We start from the raw sequence: 14,365 nt of genomic DNA, 5'->3' as shown, positions 1-14,365 counted from the left end.
ATGTATGTGTGAGTATGATATATATATATAGATATATATATATATATATATATGTATAGATATATATATCTATATATATGTATAGATATATATCTATATATATATCTATATATATATATCTATATATAGGTATATATATAGAGATATATATATATAGATATATATATATATATATATAGATATATATATAGATATATATATATATATATATATATATATATATATATATATATATATATATATATATATATATATATTCATATTCACAAAGACCCACTCAGTCTATACAGTAATAGGGTTTGGAGGATAGAAAAACTTTCCTGAATTCCCCCAAACACACAAGCACAACACACCAAGGGGCGGAGTTACAACTTGTGGGCGTGTATAATTCGCTTGTATCATTGGAAAAGGCGGGCACTAACGTGATGAAAATCATTTTCTAGCGTGCTTGGGGGACGGTGCGGCGTCATTCCGGAGGTGTGGTCTGGTGAGCTGGTTGACTGATCACTGCGCATGCGCTGTGAGTTCCGTTGTGCTAGTCGGATAAAAGATGGCGGATGAGCTACGTTACCGATAGAAGGAAAAGAGAAAGGAAGGTAAGTTCTTTTAAAACCAGTGCAAAGAAAGGCACAGTGTGAAAGCTCTTGGTGGAATGAAGGCGTTTATCTAAGAATGGCGGAAACGGCGGAAGCACACTAAGACATAAGCAAAGCAACTTGTGGCTCCGCTGGTACACCGGAAAGGATGAACTTGCCATAGTCCACCTCAAACATGGGGTCTCAGGTTGGCAACCTGGTGCAGACCTCAGCCTGGCAGGCACATGGAGCTGTAAGCTGGCTGCCCAGGCAGGGACCTCGGGTTGCCAGGCTGGCTGCCCAGACAGGGACCTCGGGTTGCCAGGCTGGCTGCCCAGACAGGGACCTCGGGTTGCCAGGCTGGCTGCCCAGACAGGGACCTCGGGTTGCCAGGCTGGCTGCCCAGACAGGGACCTCGGGTTGCCAGGCTGGCTGCCCAGGCAGGGACCTCGGGTTGCCAGGCTGGCTGCCCAGGCAGGGACCTCGGGTTGCCAGGCTGGCTGCCCAGGCAGGGACCTCGGGTTGCCAGGCTGGCTGCCCAGGCAGGGACCTCGGGTTGCCAGGCTGGCTGCCCAGGCAGGGTTCTGTGGTTACTGTTGAGCAGTTGTTATACTTGTAACTACAAAAGATTGTAAGCTTGTGGGCAGGGCCCTCTCTACCTACTGTATTGCTGTGTGTCAGTCCTAGTCCCGTCATTCCCTTTGAATGTATGTATTGTAAGAAGCATTACGTAAATTGTTGGCGCTGTATAAATAAAAGTTGCTGCGGGACTCGCTGCCATGTAATATAACACATTACCTTTTGTGCTAAGGGGACGGCCCAAATCCATTATTGTTATTGTGTGTATGTGGGAATAGAGCACATCGGCTGCCAATTACACCTTTATACGACTAGGCCAGGGGTGTCCAACCTGCGCTGAAAGAGCATTATGGGAGATGTAGACCTGCAGCAGCTGGAGGGCCGCAGGTTGGACACCCCTGGACTAGGCAAAGGCTGACAGATGTTTGGAGGTCCATACGGTATTACGTGTGGAGAAGGGACCCTTTAGGTGTTGGGTATGGTAGTGACCACATGGCCCTTTTAACTGGGGGCACTAAATCAAACCATGGCTAAAGGAGCCATAAACCACTTAATGATATATATTCCCCAGCACCATTAATACAAATATGTTACTGATTAATTATGGATCATTATGATAATAAGTAATATTTAAGCCCATATAACACGTTGGGTACCTCTGTTTTTATTTTATTTTTTTGTGTAAAGTATTTGGATGTTATGTATCTGTAAGCCGGACATGGATTGTGAATAAATAGTTTGTCGGAATCACAGAATGTGATATACTGACGTTTAAATACAGCAGAGGGTTTGGTTACGGCGGATGGAGTAGTGTCTCTCGATAAAAGCAGCTCATTTGGCGGTTCCGGCTGCTCCGGTGATGGCGATTTGGGTGGCTGGTTTGCCGAGTACTATAAGTGATGTTTGCTTATAGCTAGTGCTGAATTTCCAGAATGATTTTATTTAGTGACGTGACTTTGTTCATCTGTTACTACGGGGTGTAGACATAGCGTTGGTCTAATGTAGGAAAGGCAGTGAATACTTGTGCTGTATGGAGAGACAGTTGTTTGTATGTCAATCACATTTTACAGCAATTAATTGGCTAAATTCAGCTGTCTTTGTGTAGGATGCGATGTAATTGCTGTACGTAATGAGGTTAAAGTGTACCAATTACACGCCCTTGGGTACACATTAACTACAATGTAAACTTTGGCCCCCTTTCCTTTTTCTTTTTTTTGTATCTTATAATGTTTTATTATATTCAATTACTTCAGCTGGGAACCTTTGTGCGTTTGAAAAACATAAATGTTTAGAGCAGGAATGTGTCAGACATTGTTATGATGTTGTATATTTTGTCGGTTTACTTTACACACACACACACTATTGAGATATGAACGAGCTGGCAAATGGCGCAGAGGAAACTTTGTGCTGTTTTTTAAAAAAAAAATGATATATATATTTTCATTGGGCTTCGCTGTTTTTATGTTGTATAAACTGGGAAGATGTTGTTGTGTAAACCTGCATCTGCAAACAATAAACATAATTTAATGTCCTTTCTGTGGATTTTAGACTACGGCTTCCATCTATTAAGTCTATAAATAGCTTAATATATACATTATGTATATGAACAGCAAAGTACAATATGGATTGATTGAATTAGTACTGTCCCATTAGGCTTTAGCCCTCCTCTTCATTCCTTGTTTCCTTTTCTATTCTTTTGTAAATGTGAACTTATTGACCCAAAAAGTCGAGAATGGAGGTAACTGCTTCAGCATCCAATGTGAAAAAATCTCAGAAGAAAAAAAAGAATGTCATAAGCGTTATTTTTTCACCCAAATTTTTATTTTGTTTGTATATATTTGTGTGTGTGTCCAAAAGTTTGGGGTAAATTAGAAAAGTCTTTGTTGTGGAAGAAAATAAAATGTTGTCTATGCAAATATGAAATAGATCAGAAATACAGTGTAGGGATTGTTAATGACTGTTGTAGCTGTAAATGCTGACTTTTAATGGAATATCTTCATAGGCGTACAGAGACCCTTTATCACTCCCATCGCTCCTGTGCTCCAGAAACCCCTTTTGCAAATTATGTTACCGCTTGAAATGTCCTTGTTGAAAACAGCTAAGTAATCTAAAATTTTGCGTGGTGTGTGTATAATAATCCATACATGCCCCCCCCATCATAGATATTGAAACTAATGATAGTTTCAATATCTATCTTCGGCCAGCATTTCTTTTCCCAGACATGTTACCCGGCGTAACCCCTGGCTCATCCTCCCATCATTTTCGCCAATAAATAACATGTCCCCTTCGGCACGTTTTATATGTAACTCTTTAAGCTTTCAATGTGAGAATCAAAGGGAATGGTGTAATTAAGCCTATTAGTTCTAATTTCCTACAATATATAGGTAGCCACTTTTACATTTCATTTTTATTAAAGTATGCCACTCGCTTTTATAAGAACCATTCGGCCCATTTTCCCCGATGTAAGGACCTAATCAGTCCCTGGTATCGTATTAGATTCCCGATGGCTTTCTGTCCATCCCATATTAAATTCCTTCTCTGTGTTCGCCTCTACCGCTTCCGCTGGGTACGTACCAATTGTTATCGTTTGATACGTTGAATAATATTTTAAGTGTTATCGTCTGTGTGTGATGTGTGGTGCATTTCTGCCACCCGGGAGCTGTAAGGCACGAGCTCGTTCCGTGCGGCGTGTTGGAATGTTTTATTACGCTTCAGCAATTTATCCTAACACGGTACAGAGTCCACTGCTTTGTCACAGTTATATTCTTATACACGCTTCTAGCTATAAACAATACTATTTTTTATTATTATTCCAAGTAACTGCCTGGGAAGATTTATAAAAGAACACAAAATAATTTGTTAACCAACCACTTCAACCCAAGAAATAAGCGAAGACGCGTTACACACACATTAGATCCAAGAGGGGTCGGGATCAGATGGGGTATCGTTAATATTTTAACAAATGTTTTTAAAGCTTCTTGTTGACTCTTCATTGTTACTTAGTCTGAACGCGTATATTTCATGAGCGTTATTTAACGTGACTGCGTTGTAAATATTAATTGCTGTATTCTCGGTGACCTAGATAGCCTCCAAGTCAAAGGGAGAAAAGCAAGAACAGCAACCATCTTCTAGAAAAGCCGGGAAGCGGTTGTTTTTCCAGACTGTAAATTCTGTATTAAAGGGGTGGGTCGTGTCCCGTCCAGCGCCACCAATGGAGAAAACTTTAGTCCTTTTGTAAGTGATATAAATTCATTATCTGTAAGAAAAAAAAAAAAAAAAATATATATATATATATACTGCATCTCCAGAGCAGCAGTCTACCAGCGCTCTGCGCTTCACTTGTACGTTTGAGGACTGGGGCGTTCCTTTTGAAATAGTTGCTTGGGACTCTTAGATACAGTCTAATAAACACATGGAGGATCATAAGCAAAACATTAAAGAAAGCAGCGTTTCACAATAACCTGCTCATTTTTCCAACATTTGTGTGCATGTATACATGCGAGCAGGGCTCTCTCCACCTAATGTATCGGTTTGTCTGTCTATTCTCGTCTTGTCATACCTCTTGAATATATGTATTGCATTAAGCGCTGCGTAAACTGTTGGCGCTATATAAATAAAAGAATAATAATATAGACTGCAATGTTATCCTGTAAATAATGGGTTTCTAGCGCATGCATTACAGAGGGTCATGTTGGAGGTCACAGTCCACCGAGTCACATGACACCCAAATAGCTACCTTTTATAGTTATCTAGCAGATCAATTGGATTATGGATGGCAGGTCCGCTCTAAATAGTTTTGTGTTTTTCTTAGCCTTGCACTTCCTGTTTATCTCATGCCCCGGCGGGACCTATGAGGTCATCTAACCATTCATCAGTTCGTAAACTTGGCAAAGCCTGTGCAAACTTCAAGGCTGCTAAAGATTGACAGATTTTTTTTCTTTTCTTGCGCATGTATTTATGATACTTACCGCGATATTTTTCCTCAGTATCATAGATAATGTAAGCATAGTATGACGGATCTGAGGTTTCATTTGTGACAATAGATATACTTGATTGGAAGACATTTTACATACATCATAAAATGGTTACTTATGAAATGTAATGAACCGTCTTCCGGGATAGATGGGTACTATGGTGGTATTGCTGAGACGTCGCTGAAGATAAATCTGGTACCTTTGTAGAGTCTTCTCTTCCCCTTGTAGCCGTCCCGTAAGCTTCTCTGGATTTGGATGGAAGAAGCTGCGGCAGGGGAAGCGTTAGAAGGTAGCTAAAGTGACAGCTTGCTAATTAAACGTCTAAAGTGCATTGTTGGGACCTTGAGAACTGGGCTGCGTTCGTAAGGCCTCCTTCCAAATACGTTGGAAGTGCCAGAAAGTGAAAAGGAGAAAGTGAAAGAGGAGAAAAGGCCTCTTGTGTTTCCCTTGAAGTAACCAGCTTGTGTTCTCTGTTATTTGCATGAAAAAAGTATTCCTGTACATGTCATTACACCGAGCCAAATCACTGTACAGCGTTACGAGATGTGTAGGCTTTTTATACTGTGTTGAATTGGGCCACGGATCTAAAGCATGAGAACCAATCTAGCGTGCCATCGTGACCTGATTTAAAATGTATTCGTATATAAATGCGGAGCTCCAGCTCGCTCTACTCTTAAGTCAGGCCTAGCTACAGACAAGCCTGCCTATCTATAATCCGACACTAAAAGGTAAAGAAATAAACACCAGATAGTGAACGTGAAAATGAAATAAAAAAAAAAAATGTACTTCCTCACAGTACTGCAGCAGCCCGGAACAACACTCCTCCCGGTGTTCAACAGAAAGCAACACAAGTATAGGGGCGCATGTACATGTGTGGGAAAGAAAAATAAAGAATAATAGTGCAATAATGTTGAAAATAAAAATTATAATATGTATGTGTAGTGGGTGCACTCACAAAAGTACAGATGGTAAAGGCTCTTCAGAATAAATTTTTTTCTTTATTTCTTATTTCTAAAAGATCAATATAAAAATTGAAAAGGCCAATGGTGCAGTATTTTCCTGTAGTTCTTATAGGAAAGTTAGATTGCACTTACAGGATGGTTGATTGTATCAGGCACTTCAACTCAAAGTCCGGGGTTAAAAGCAAAAATCCAAAGGGAAACTGCTAAGGTAAGTAGTCCTCAACGCGTTTCGCCTCTCGGCTTCCTCAGGAGAACAATAATCGTTTCAGCTTTTTGTCAGCACCCACTACACATGCATATTATAATTTTTATTTTCAACATTATTGCACTATTATTCTTTATTTTTCTTTCCCACACATGTACATGCGCCCCTATACTTGTGTTGCTATCTATAATCCGGACAGGAACCCGCTGCTTCAGCTGCCTTCGCTTCCAAATATTGGCATTACATAAAGTAGATCCTTGCTTTAAGCCTGATATTGGTGTTGAGTTTGTCAGGGATTTTATGTAGACTAAAATTTGCTTTAGATATCGATATTTTTTATATGCCTTTTTATTAATATAGATTGTAGTTTTACGAACACACGCGTTTAATCCTATATTATATATATTTTCCTATTTCCGTTTTTCAGTATATTGATTATGTAGTTAAAAATGTATTCAAATCATGAACATTCTAGAAATTTATTTTTTTTGCATCGCTTTTCAATGCACCATTACTGAGAAATGTGATTCTAGAGCTTAGAATTATGTCTCTGTTTTCCAGGTTCTGCCTAATAATTACTGAGCAGCACTTATGTCAGACGTTCCTTATTCTGGTAATTATAATAGTGACTTCTTCATTAATATGTTGGTATTGGAAATGTCCATTTGATTTTACCAGATATCCATTATTTGGGTGTAGTATAATTTTAAGATGCCAAATAGAGATACAATTTTTTTTTTTTATGAAAGAGCAGAGTAAGCGGAATAGAAAAGCTGAATCTCATAACTCTTGGGATATTCACATGATTTAATTTTCGCTGGCACTTGGCCTAATGCACCGTAACAGAAACTGTCTATTAAACTGACAATTTAAAAGAAAACTTTTCTAAAACGCTTCTGATTAATCCTTTACCTGATTATCCTACGACGAGTGCTGGGGATTGCCGTCCCTCCATAACAAGAAGGGAGCCGGACTGGCCGCAAAGCAGTTACTGATGAGGAACCTGTATATCGGAGTGATACGGTATCACCTCACCTTCCTTCAGAGTCTGTGATGAGTTGGCAGGGATTGCGAGAGAAGTAGTTTGTTGGCCTGCCGGGTCTGAATTTCCATCTCCTCTGATTCCACTAGCCGGCCCTTTGGGTTCTGCATCGAGCCGCAACGTGCTGCATCCTTGCTTACTTGTCAAGGATTGCGGTAAACTACATAACAATATTGGCCGTATTGTGCATTATTTATTTGGGTCCTAACTCAAGTAACCAAAGTCGTTATTCACTATAGATAAATGAACACATCATTAAAATGACATTGATATTTTATTGCTATATTTAAGTGTCCAGCGTGTGTATTATGTTTGTTGTTTTTGATATTGTTTTGCTTATCTAGATTTCAGCGTTCTGTGATTTGTGCTTTTGATAAGTTGCTTTCTTTCTGTAACAGTGAATTGTTCAGGGCTATACCTTTAAATCTATACATGTAAAATAATTTTGTTCATAATCAAAGGTTATACAGATTACCAAAACCCCACTAATTATAGGTACCGGTAGCTTTAATACATTTGCTTTTGTTAAATCTTTTACACTTCCCCTTAAAGATAAAAAGAAAACTCGTCAAATGTCCTAAATTCCGGTGTTCATGTGATGGTTTTTTTAACACATCTGCTTATGTTGGGGTTGAACAAGTAAGCGGCGCATGTCCAAAGACCATCCTGCCGTGCCGTTTTACAAGAGTGTTTAGAAATAAAGTGAAGTATATTGGCTTTGTGCCATTCCTGAATACCTCCCAACTACTCCCAGCAGTGAATTGCGGCTCCTGAGGAGAATGAAACCAGGACCCCTGGATTGCAGTCCTGAATCCCCCCGCTCCACCTCTGTCCCACATTTCAGGAAAGCGTGGCTAAATCCGGACTGTCCTGCACACAGCGGGACAGTTAGGAGGCTTTGATCTAGATAATATTAAACACTACCTGCGATGACTAGCGTTGCCCTCACATGATTATCATTTTAGATTTATGGCTATAATAGACCGTGATGCTGACCTGAACAGCACTGCATCATCTGCGTGTTTTCTGAACAATGAAGCATTGTGTTTGGAGAAGAAACTATTCTTTATTCCTGAGTGTATCGTTACTCAGAATTATTCCTTGTGTACGGCAGGGATTCCAGAGTGGAAAGCCCATCATGTGGCGTTGAGTCTGTGAAGCTCCATGTGAAGCTCCATGTGAAGCTCCATGTGAAGCTCCATGTGAAGCTCCATGTGAAGCTCCATGTGAAGCTCCATGTGAAGCGTGTTGTGTGTTCATACAGCAGATGGGGATGTGAGGTCACTTCCTTCCCGATGGCTTGAGGAAGCCAGCCGGTTTCCTGGGAGTTACCTATATTTCATCCTTATTTTTTTTGCTCTCTTTCATTGTAATCTTGCTGAATGTCTGAAAAAAAATTGTAGGCCTATATTTCTCTTTTATTGCTCCGTGCTTCAAAGGTTACTCCTGCAATCGTTTGTTAGGAGCGGCCCGATGAGCGCAGCCGTGCCTTTTTCATGCGGTATAACGACATTAAACACAGGAAGGAACCGCAGAGACATTATATTCGGGGTCAGATTCTTTGTTCTACGGCTCAAACGACAATTATATTTTTTGGTAAAGCTACGAGTGGTATCGGCGCTTATAAAATGTAGAAAGTAAATTGCGTATTCTACGGAAAAGTTTTTTATAAATGAATGTTGTGTGCTTCCCTTAAAGGGAAAGCCTGTGGGAGATATAGCTTTTACAGAAATATAATTTAATATTGACAAATACCTGCTTCATGTCTCTAATAAACCTCCTTTATCTGCAGATCTGGAGGCTGCCATTGCTATCTTTCATGTGATATTTTGGGTAACTACATATCCAAATATCTCGATTAAGTCTTCTATGAATCCGTCTTCCTGTAGATTCCAGAGAGATATTAATGAATCTGTTGTGCTGTGCGGGACGCTTACCTCTGTTTGTGTTCTCCGATCAGCTACTGTGTGTTTGTCCAGACGCTCAACATTTCAAATGGCCAACAAGGAACTCCTTGGGTTTAGCGGGCATGGTTGGAGCCGAGGCTAAGAAGCAGGGCGATAACGCGTCTTTTTATGTCACTGGGATAGATTGATGGCTATTAATGTAACTAAGATACTTTCGTCCATATAGTGTATTGGGGCACCTGACCATTACACCAACAGGGACTCTGACATTGCATTCTAGACATACATAGACACTAATATGATGTTGGTCCCTCCTTTGGAGCTATAACATTAATGTCTATGTATTTAGAATGCAATGTCATCAAAGTCCATGTTGGTGTAATGGTCAGGTGTCCCAATACTTTTGTCCGTATAGTGTATAATGTTATAGTTTAGTTTAGGAACGCACCTTTCCTGGTTTAGTACACATTATGGTGATTTATTAGGACAGTAGGATTCAGATATACAATGAAACACCTGAGCTGATGAGTAACACTTGGCAGATGCGATGTAGCAGTTTAGTTGCTGCGTGGCAGATATTGTAAACCAGTAGTAAGTGCATGGAGCGGCTTTAAATCTGCCGTGGGTGTTGTGAAATACCAGCTTTGTTTTAAATGTTGTATAGTATTTTTGGGGTATCTAGGGGTCCTGGATATACCTCTTGTAATTAATAAAGGAACATTCTGACTTTGCTTTTTACTGTTTTCTTTAGGCCGATGCTCAAACCATTAATATGGTGATTCCATCCTAACAGTTGAAAGCCGGCGGACTGCTTTGTCTGGAACAGAGCGCTTAGGGTGTGATGAACACCTTGCTTAGGATTTGCGTAGACAGAGACAAAGGGAGGCTGTTTCAGTAAGTATGATTTTATTTGTAACTGTTAAAAGGCAAAAGTATTTGAAATTTAAATTAAAATGAAGACTGCAAAAAAAAAAAAAGACAACCTCACTGAACCCAGGATCCATGTTTCCACTACAACTAGGAATTGCATCCTGGAATCTAGGGTTTCGCTTACTGATTACAAGCCGGCCCGGCACAGCGATTTCCTTCCTATGAATCTCTGAAGGGTCGTGTGACCCCCAAAGTAGTAGCAATGCCGTTCCTGGCTTCTGTGAGTTGTGTAAAATATATCCTAATGGCAAATGTGATCTGTGCACAAGAACCCCCACCCCGTCACCCTCCCTTGAAAAATGCTGTTGCCTTTTCTTTATTAGCTATATGTATGAGTCCCTCAACTCCTAGGTTTAATATCTATAAAAATAGGGAGATAAATCTTCTACTCACCACATCTACAAAACCTTTTTTGTGCTGTGTAAAGAATTGAGCCACTGTTCATAGACTGAGGAAATGGCTAAAGGGAAGCCAATGTCGTTAAATATTGAATCCCCATAGAACGGCAAACCAGCCAAGCATCTTGTTTTGAGTGCGTGTAGCCGCACCGCTAGGCATCCTTGGTCTTCTGATCCAGATGGGTCTTGGCATGGTTGGTTCTGTTAAGTCTCCTAGAATGTTACTGCTGCTGCTTCAATTCTTTTGAATGTTTAATATACCAGTCTACATGTCTCTTTTCTTGCTCCTAAAAATAACTTGTGTGTATCCGCATTATTCCTACGTTCTTTACAGATTTTTTGTTCTTATACTTCCTCCTTAGTGTGGTCAGTATAAGTGTGTGCCGGTAGGGCTTAGGCTAAGTAACGGATTTGCTCTGAAAAATACCCCTAATCTTATGTTCGAGGTCATCTTATATTCAGACATCAAATGGAGATCTGACTATGAGACTAAGATCCAGATCCCCCACAGCGCTGCAGGGGACCCAGATTCTCCTCTCTGGCAACCCCCGTTGCTGCCGGGGCTTCTATGACGGGGCACCAGCGTGACATGACCCTCGGTAGCAGCGGAGGTTGCCTACACACCGCGCAGACGTCCAACAGCTGCCCCGCTAAATACCAGGGAGTCTAAAGCACGGGGGACAAGTCTGGGGATGCATTGGTAAGTTGGGAGGGGGCAAATAAATGGAAATTAAAAACAAAAATGCATTTTTCTCAATCATAGTTTTTATTAAATATGAAAAATAGTTTACATGTGAATTATTTACTAGTAAAGCATTTTTCTTATAGGATAGTCTTATATTCAGGTATTTTTTCCCTCTAAATTAAAATTCTAATTTTGGGGGTCGTCTTACAATTGAACAGCAGTTGGTTTGACAGTTTTCGTGACTTTGGCTTGTGTGTTTGTGTATAATAGGTGTGCACAACTGCAGTCCTCGAGCCAAGACAGGCGACCTTTTTGTTTGTGGACCTCAAGAACTGAAATTGTACAGCTCTTGGCTCATAGTCATCCCCAATTGAACAGAAGGCTGCCAGATGATTGGTGAAATATGATCTTTTATGGACTATACCTCCCAGGTTCATTGGTCAAAAATAATGGTCATGGGAGTTGTAGTTCATACAAGCTGGGGCACAAATTATATTTATTGTTTTATATAGCGCCATCAAATTCCGTAGCGCTGTACAATGGGTGGACAGGAATAAACAAGTAGTATGTAACATACCAAATTGACTTGGAGACAACATCATACTTGTGTAAAAATTAATTTTAGCCCTTGATTGTGTTTATTAAGCAAATGTTGTTTTTGTCTACCCATCAATATGTTGTACTGTGTCGTATACTGGCTGTTCCCATTCCGGATGGGTAACTAGTAGGAGATCTCCTACTCCAGAGTGCGAGGGACTTATCTTCTGCCTGCTGGCAAGATGTCCAGGTGTTCTGACCAGACATCCCCTCTTGCGTTGGCGTTTGCTGCTACCGTTCATTTTTATTGAGAACGCTTTCCTGCCTAGTGCAACAAAACTGGTGGTTGTCGCTGAGCTTTTTAAACCCGGTACCAGGTGTCGGGAAGCTAGGAGGGCAGCGCCAACACTGGCTTCCTATCTCTGGCACTGGGTCCTCCAGACGGATTTACAACCGGCTCGCCTTATGCAGGCCCGGTGATCAGTGTCTGGGGTCTGGCTCTGCCTTTGTCACCATAAGGGTGCCCACAGTGTGTTTAGCTGTGGTATGATAAATGTTTTCTTTATATACATTGTAATGCTTATATCGCAGAGTACTAATTCAAGACTGAAGCCTCATGTTTTTTTCTTGTTAACCATCACATTGCTGTATACTATATTACAGGATAACCTGATTTTGTCAATTTTTGTTCAAATACACTTTATCTGCCATTATTTTGGGTGACTTTCCTGCTCGCGTTACCCTTCCCTAGACTTCCGTTAGACTGCGTACGTCCGGGTGGTTGAGGCTGGGCCATTGTATGGTAGGATTTACCGCGCTATTAGGTTGTGCGAGGAGCTAAAACACATACGGCTGATACGTGGCTGCCTGAAAACATTATCAAAATCCAGAAATGTTTTAAAAAAGAAGGCATAATATTGTTGGGGAGTTACGTTCCCCTATACCAAAATGTTCTCTGGCTACATGGCTGTGAATGGTCCGATAGTGTAATAGGCATTAATTATTACTCAGGTGTACTTTTTTGAGGCTTAGCTCCGATTAAGATGATTTTGTAATAAAATTGAACTCGGCTAACACGATGTCAAGCTAGAGGCTCCGGCATTCCGTTACTGCCGTGTCTCGGAAGTATTTCATAGAAACATAGAATTTGACGGCCGATAAGAACAATTTGGCCCGTCTAGTCTGCCCATTTTCACTGATGTGAGGGCTCAGACCCTAATCGGTCCTCTGCATTATTTTACATTACGGTAGCTTTATCCATTGCATGTTTGAATTCCATTACTGTATTAGACTCTACCACGTCTGATGGGAAGCTGTTCCATTTATCTACCACCCTCTATATAACATTATAATAATGTCACAAAATGTATACGTTTTCCAAAAAGCTTTAAGGCCCCTCATTTTATATAGTACTTAAATCACCTATGCGGCCTCCTCCGAGTAATTTAACTCCTGTATAACAGACGGAGGAAAATGCATTTAGGCGAGACAGGCAGGAACAATACAACAATAAATACGGCTTTATGGCTGGCTGTGTGTGTGTGTGTGTGTATATAATGTATTGCTATTGCATAAACGCAGACAATGCAGTCAATAGGTTATCCTGTGATTGATTCCTGGAAAACGTTTTTTTTTTTTCTACAATTTGTTTAAAAATCTAATATTACCGTACATTTAGTGCGAATGTTGGTGTGTGTTGTCGTTTAATTGTAATTGGCATAAAACCCTGCATGTATATAAATATATGTATAAGCCATCGGTGCTGGTTGTGGGAATGGAAAGGCTTGTGTGTGCCGCTGGGATCACAGGCCGTGTCGCCATTAATGTCACCTCTCCCGTGTCTTTTTGGGGGAGGTGATGGCGTTCGTGTGCCGGTCCTGCCCCCTTTGGAGCTGCCGTCATTGAGTTGCAGACAGCAGCCCCCCCGATCTGTGCAGCGGCAGCATACTGTATGTTGGAAGCCCGTGCGCGCCCCCGCGTCCGGCGCTCCAGTTCCGAAGCGGCTGGGTGTGATAGATCACGTGATCGCCTGGCGCTGGGAGCGCGCCTGCTGTGCAGCAGCCCGGGCAGGATGGAGAGCTCGGAAGTGATGGTCGTGAGGATGGGGTAGGTGCGCTATGGCCCTTGTAATGTAGCTCGTGCGCCCGGTGTGTGAACCGGAATACTAACCGTGAGGACATTGTAACGCGCATACGGGTGATCCGTGCACACACACACGAGCAGGTGCTCGCATCCAGCCTGTCGCATTCTGAGCATCTCTTGGTGCAAATAAGATGGGCGAGGCGTGCTCGGTGTGATCCGGTGTTCGCGGACCGTGCCGTTAATGCGGCGGATTGACATGTCGGGGGTCGCTTCATACAATGTTATATGTTCATGTACGTTCTGATCTGGACAACAAAGGGGATGCTGTATTGCATTGAATGCCGCTGTCAGAACAAAAGGGGCTGTCTCACGGTGTGTGGGAGATGCGGAGAGCTGTCACCGAGCGCACATTCCCTTCCTGCTCAAATGTTTGATGGAAAGACATTGAAGGGGCGGTTTGACCCATGTCACTGCTTGGGCTGTATAAGG

At 41.4% G+C, this 14,365-nt stretch overlaps 1 protein-coding gene across 1 annotated transcript in view; it reads left to right on the top strand.

Annotated features, from left to right (window-relative positions):
• Positions 1-448: 448 nt before the first annotated feature.
• Positions 449-14,365, top strand: part of APC (APC regulator of WNT signaling pathway) — a 41,346-nt gene continuing 27,429 nt past the window's right edge. The window contains exons 1-2 of the mRNA XM_053474299.1: positions 449-596; positions 9,996-10,138. The gene's annotated coding sequence lies outside the window, so the exon portion shown is untranslated. The remainder of the gene's footprint in view (positions 597-9,995; positions 10,139-14,365) is intronic.

Source organism: Spea bombifrons, chromosome 1 (assembly GCF_027358695.1).
Source record: "Spea bombifrons isolate aSpeBom1 chromosome 1, aSpeBom1.2.pri, whole genome shotgun sequence".
NCBI lineage: Eukaryota > Metazoa > Chordata > Amphibia > Anura > Pelobatidae > Spea > Spea bombifrons.
This window is presented reverse-complemented; position numbering and strand designations above follow the sequence as displayed.